Source organism: Macaca fascicularis, chromosome 11, assembly GCF_037993035.2.
Source record: "Macaca fascicularis isolate 582-1 chromosome 11, T2T-MFA8v1.1".
Taxonomy (NCBI): Eukaryota; Metazoa; Chordata; class Mammalia; order Primates; family Cercopithecidae; genus Macaca; species Macaca fascicularis.
Window position 1 is genome coordinate 11,240,330 of NC_088385.1, and position 6,730 is coordinate 11,247,059.

Below are 6,730 nucleotides of genomic sequence, written 5' to 3' on the forward strand. Positions count from 1 at the left end.
ACAGGGTAAGGCAAATCCCCGGTAGAAAACTTTCCTTTTAACAAAAAGCAGCTCAAAAGTAGCTCCCTTTCTAACCTCATGCAGTTCAAAGAAATCACTTTTTTTCTAATAACAAGAGACCTGAAAGAGCAGACAGTAAAACACAGAAAAGACAGCTGGGACACAGAAGGACTGAGGTGGACAGCGGGGAGTCTCCTGGGTAATCACCAAGCTTCACACTTATACCACAGGCCCCAGTAAAACAGTGGGCCTTAATAAGCACATTCCTTTCTGTTCAGGCGCACCAAGATGCCTAGGGCTGCAAGAAGATGTATGGGAATCGACACAGAAACTTTTCCTACCAGATAAGCAGGACAAAGAAACAGACTGAGAGTTGGCCTATGTGCTCACGGAATGAGATAAGAGATGATAAAAAATTCTGCTCTGTACAGAGAACACACCTGTTCCCAACTAAACCCTGGGGCCCTAGGAAGATAAGACAAGACATCCCCTCCTCACAAGCCCCCTCCTCACCAGCTTCCCTCCCCGCCCGCCTCACGAGCCCATTTATAATCTCTGACATTTTTACTACAACTTGGCAATCTGCTTACGATCCCTCTCTGTAACAGAAACCTGTTCTTTCCTTTTGCCTGTTAAACTCCTGCTCCAAACTCACTCTGTCTGTGTGTGTCCGAGACCTTGATCTCCTTGAGCCATGAGACTAAGGTCTTGGTATTTACCCCAGATAACGAGGCTGCTTCAGATATATCTCATACGTTTGTCAAACCCACAGAATGTACAACAGAAAGAAGGAACCCTAAACGATGGACTTACTTATAATTATCAATATTTGTTCATCAAGGCAAATGGCACAACACTAATGGGTGATGTTACTAATAAGGGAAATTGTGCAGGAGGAAGAAGTGATAAATGAGAATTCTACACTTGCCACTCAATTTTTCCACAACCCTAAAACTATTCTAAAATGATATGTATTAATTATTTTTAAAAAGCAGATGACTTTTTGTCAGTGTTATGATTGTTTTTAGCTGTAACATAGAAACCTATAATCATCCTTCAATTTAACTTATAATTTGTTGATATATATATATATATGTGTGTGTGTGTATATTCTACACCACAGGATACATTAAGATTAGAATTTTCTTACATGATAATGAAACAGCCTCAATCACATTTCAGAAGTAGTGCCTTAATAAGTCCTTCCACCTTTTAACTCTCTCGGAGGAAGTATGGAAAAGGAGATATGATGTTAATATCTAAGTTTGTTGCTGTGTAACAAATATTTTGCTATGTATGCATACAGATAATAAAAATAATACTATATAGCTATAACTATCCTAATGTAACCCTTATAAAGAAAAGTGTCTGTGAAAAATGAGTGAGTTTGAGTGCATCGTGGTGGTTTAAATTTTTTTTTCTTTATTTTTTCAAACTCTAAAAGACAGGCATCAAAGGATCTGATTGCAGGGCCTTAAATTTGACTAGGTTTCTCATACGTATCATCACAGTAAATGAAATGTAAGCTCATGTCTATTATATATGAAAAAAAGTTAATACATAAGCACAAGACTGTTAATTTCTGGAATTGCATTCAGAATTCCCCTGTCCTCAGAAGAAAGGAAATGTTCTACCTTGCACATTATTGTCCTTTGTATATAAAGGACAATAAATAAAGGTTATGTAAATAAGTACACAGCCAGAATTCTTTTAGGACACACACATAGAATGTAAGTTATTTGGCTTTTGAATACAACGATTACTTGCAAAAGTTTGTTGCAGTTAGAAATGCTTACTCATATCTTTCCTCCTTATTATTACCTAGTTAAATAAACAAATGGCAAACATTTGTGTGAAGAGTCATATATTATGTGAAGTGCTAGATGGTGACATGTTAATAAAAGGACCTACCAGTAAAAAATGTAGTTTTTAAAATTGAAATGAGAAAACCTTTATTGGATTTTCTAGATCTGCCTATAGTAACATCCCCAGTTCCTCTGCTAACATCATCGTCATGTAGCAGGACGAGCCGCAGACAAAACCTCTCAGACACCGAGTTGTAGAAGGAAGGGCTTTATTCAGCTGGGAGCATCCGCAAGCTACTGCCTTAAAATCCGAGCTCACCAAGTGCACAATTTCTGTCCCTTTTGAGGGCTCACAACACTAAAGATTTCACGTGAAAATGTCGTGATTGATTTCAGCAAGCAGGGGGTACGTGACAGGGGCTGCATGCACCGGTGGTCAGAGGGAAACAGAACAGGGCAGGGAGTTTCACAGTGTTCCTCTATACAATGCCTGGAATCTATGAATAATATTGGTTTCTAGGTTATGAGTTGATTTTTAACTACTGGGTTTAGGCCAGGCAGGCCCAGGCCTGGTTTTGGGCCTGGCACCCGGCTGCCTGTCTTTGGTTTTACTTTCTTGTTTTTTTCTTAAAACTGGTACTGACTATAAAACAATATGAGAGGGTCTCTCTCTCCTCAATCATAGCAGTTACAATACATCTATCTCTTATTTTACCTTAGAGTGGTATTACTCAAAGTGTGTATCATGGATCAGTGGCAGTTCATGAACTATGTGTTACGAGTCAATAGTGAGGTAAACACAGACTTTATTAGTCTGTTTTCATGCTGCTGATAAAGACATACCCAAGACTGGGCAATTTACAAATAAAGGGGTTTAATTGGACTTACAGTTCTATGTGGCTGGGGAAGCCTCACAATCATGGCAGAAGGCAAGGAGGAGCAAGTCACGTCTTACATGGATGGCAGCAAGCAGAGAGAGCTTGTGCAGGAAAATTTCCCCTTATAGTAAACATCAAACCTCATGAGACTTACTATCACAAGAATAGCACAGGAAAGACCTGCCCCCATGATGCAATTACCTTTCACTGGGTCCCTCCCACAGCATGTGAGAATTCAAGATGAGATGTGGGTGGGGATACAGCCAAACCATATCACAGACATTGAGAGTAAGCATTTAAACACTCATATAGCAACTTGACATTTCCTTAATAACCAAGTTGGGGAATCCACCTTGTTGGACAGGAAATAGACAAGTGTGGTACCATCAGACTCAGTGGTGGGTCACTTGTGACATGAGTGTGTATGAGTCATGAGAAATTGTACAGCATTTAAAAATTTGTTATCTTAATGTTATTTTGTCAACTACAGTCCAACTGTGCATAAACATCTGAAATTCCCATATTACCTGCTTGTAAAATAATAACGAATAATTATGAAATTTGCAGGATAACTTGTTGGAAATAGTTATTGATGATTTGTGAAAATAAAATTTGAAAACAAGGCATCATTTGCATTATTTTGGGTAAGATTTAGAAACAAATAACCTCAACTTGCAGGAATTATCTTAAAATTTCTTTCTCTGTTCTCTTGAATATAGATCTTTGAAATCAGTTCTAGTTTTAATGGTAAATAGAAATACCTGAGGTACTCTTTCTCTTCAGTGAATAGAATATTGTCATAAATGCAACCTCATAAGCTCATTTGTCACATTACAACCTTACATATTAATATAAATAAAATTCATTCACAGTGTGGGTGTAGGCATTTAATATAGGAAATCCAATTTCATACTTAAACTTGGGATTAGTTACAGTTTTATTTTTTCTTCTTTTTCCTTTTGTTTCTTAATTGATAAATAGTAACTACATATTCATAAAGTATGTAGTGATATTTTGATACATATGATGTACAATAATTCTATTAGGGTAATTAGCATATCTATCATCTCAAACATTTATCATTTCTTTATGTTGGAAACATTTAATATCTTCTTCCTAGCTTTTTGAAACTATATTACATATTATTTTTAACCATAGTAATCATACAGTGGTATGGAATGCTAGGAGGTATTCCACCTATCTCCTGCACGATGGAGAAACAGAAAATGTCTTTTTGGTTTTTTTTTTTCTCATCACATCATCAGGCTGAAAATTTTCTAAACTTTATCCTCTGTTTCCCTTTCAAAACTGAATATTTTAACAGCACGCAAGTCACCTCTTGACTGCTTCAATGCTCAGAAGTTTCTTCTGCCAGACACCCTAAATCATCTCCCTCAAGTTCGAAGTTCCACAAATCTCTAGGCTGCAATAAGTCTACATGGTTTCCAGGGGGTGAAGCCTGAACCCAGCTGGCAGCACACAAAGCCTAGAATATCCTCTTTCCTGGTACCACCTCGTGCCACTGGACTCAGGGGGTGAGACGAGTGACTGCACAACCACATTCAACAGAGGAGGTACAACTGGGCAGAGACAACATCACAACCAGAGAAGACTACACAATCATTCAAGAGGATGCTGAGATAAAGTACAGTTACCTACTCTCCATTATTCTTTGCTGAGAAAGGCGAGGGTATGACATCAGCAGAAAATTATGTTGATTCTTAAAAAAATCCCAATAGGATGGGGTTGATGGTCATTCAAGCAGTAGAATGAGATAAAAATCTGCATTAGTTAAAAATCTTTGTAAATAAGGAAAAGAACAGCAATGGCAAGGGAGAAAAGAGAGCATTCTTACTTAAACTGCATTATTTTCCTTGCTGTAGTGGCAGCAGACTCATTGGTTTTCATAAAACGTAATTTCCGCAGTGCAGTCTATTGACAAGGCTGCTCCATGATGGGAGGACAGACATGAGGCCAAGTGTTCATGACAGACCTAGGTCTTCCCTCAAAGCCTCTAATGTGGCTATTTCTCATGAGGAACCTGACACTGTATGACGCTTCAGTTAAAGCTTCTGAAATATTGCAGTGGCATAAATGACAGGTTTTTTGGTGTGATGACTTTCTTGTACATGTAAACTCTTTGAGAAAAGTTGGAGATAAAAGGACAGTGGGGAGTTTGGTTTAGAGCCACAATGTTCCAGATGCCAGCCACGGATCCCTCTGCCCTGTGTCACTACATGTTCTTTTCCGATAAACACTCAATCGCTGAGTGTTACACACTGTGGTTTAAGGAAATGATCCATTCACCACCATCCAACCTCTCTCATCCTCTGTGTGAAGCTCCCAATAGCAGAGGCTGAAGATAGAAAGGCTATCTGTTTCCTTGCACCAGGTACATTACTTGGTGACCTGGTGAATGGTATGAGCAAGGTAGCCCACATTGCCAGAGGTGACCCCTGCCACAGAGATGCGGCCGTCCTTTGTCATATAGATGGAGAACTCTTTGGTCAGCTGCTCCACCTGTTCAGGCTTTAGCCCTGTGAAACAAAACATGCCAATTTGGGCAGTGATGTGTGGCCAGTTGTGGGTGGAACTCTCCTTCTTGAGGTTGGAGACCAGGTGAGTCCGCATGCTAATGATGTAGTCGGCCATGCCTTTCACTTCTTGCAACCATTGTTTTCACAAATCAGGGGTGTTAAGAATGGTAGAAGCAATCTGGGCCCATTGTGGGGACGGTTGGAATACATGGGACGGATCAAGATCTTCAACTGTGACTCTACCCTTTTGGTTTCACCTCATCTTCACATATCACAGTGAAGGCTCCTACACACTCACCATATAAGCCCATGTTCTTGGCATATGATCAGCAGAGACAAACATTAATGCCCTGTTTGATGAAGTGGCACACAGTCCAGGCATCCTTATCACCATCACCACCGGTAAAGCCTTGGTAGGCCATGTCAAAGAACGCAAAGAGATTCCTCTTCTTTACCAATGTTGGCATTTCCTTCCACTGTTCTGGATGTGGGTCCACTCCTGTGGAATTGTGGGTGCAGGCATGCAGAAGAAGAACATTTTGCTCTGGTATTTTTGAGAGGTCCTTCACAGCACCTGTGAAGTCAAAACCGCAAGTCTTGGGGTCATAAAACTGATAACCTTGTAGCTGCATGCCAGTGTCCCTGAAGACGGGTGTGTGATTTTCCCAGCTTGGTTTGGGCAGAAAGACCTCTCAGATGACCTTAAAAAATCTTTGCAGAAAACTGGCTCCAATCCTTAAGGCTCCAGTTCCAGTGACAAACCGGCCACTTTTCAAGACTTCGCTGTTCTCACGAGGGCTAGTTCAGCAGATGCCTTGCAAAATTCAGCCAGGCCCCCAGTGGGCAGGTATTCCCTGTCCAAACTTTTTGTGGTAATCTGGACCTTTGCCTTGCGGACGCTAGGCAGCACATAAGGTTTTCCGTTATCATCCCGGTAGGCATCAACTCCCAGATTCATCTTTTTGCTATTGCTGTCCCTCTTAAAGGCTTCAATGACTCCCAGAAAGATATCTGGAGGTCCCATTTCTACATGGGTCCATCAGGAACTGTCTCTGGCTGAGGCCGCAGCAGCGAGGCCCAGGTGGAAGGTGGCGGGCGATCCCGGAGAGGACGCGGACGGAGTGCAGCAGGGCCATGGTGGACAGTAGGAGGGCAGTGGGCAGCTGCAGGACTGAGCAGAGGGTTCTCTGTAGAGTTTTAATTGTGAGAGATGATTTGTGAGGTTGATCTTAAGCTGTAGCCAATCTGGTCTGCTTTGCATGTCTTTCTGTATGGTCCATAGCAAATTTGCTGAGGACCTCCATCTTGTTTAACATCCTGGGGAGCAAAGCCTGTAACCACTTGGCAAGGTTTTTGTGTAGCCTCTGTGTAGCTTGGATTCAATCCTGGCTTAGGGAATGAGTCTTGTCTGGTTTCATATCTGCGTGACCTTTTGCTATTTGTTGATTCCATTTCTCTCCACGAACTGCCTTGGATTTCCCTTTCTCTGAGCATTTAGCAGAGTTTGAAA

The 6,730-nt window shown here is 40.9% G+C and overlaps 1 pseudogene; it reads right to left on the reverse strand.

Annotated features, from left to right (window-relative positions):
* Positions 1–5,080: 5,080 nt before the first annotated feature.
* Positions 5,081–6,464, reverse strand: LOC107126640 (aspartate aminotransferase, mitochondrial-like; annotated as a pseudogene).
* Positions 6,465–6,730: the final 266 nt, after the last annotated feature.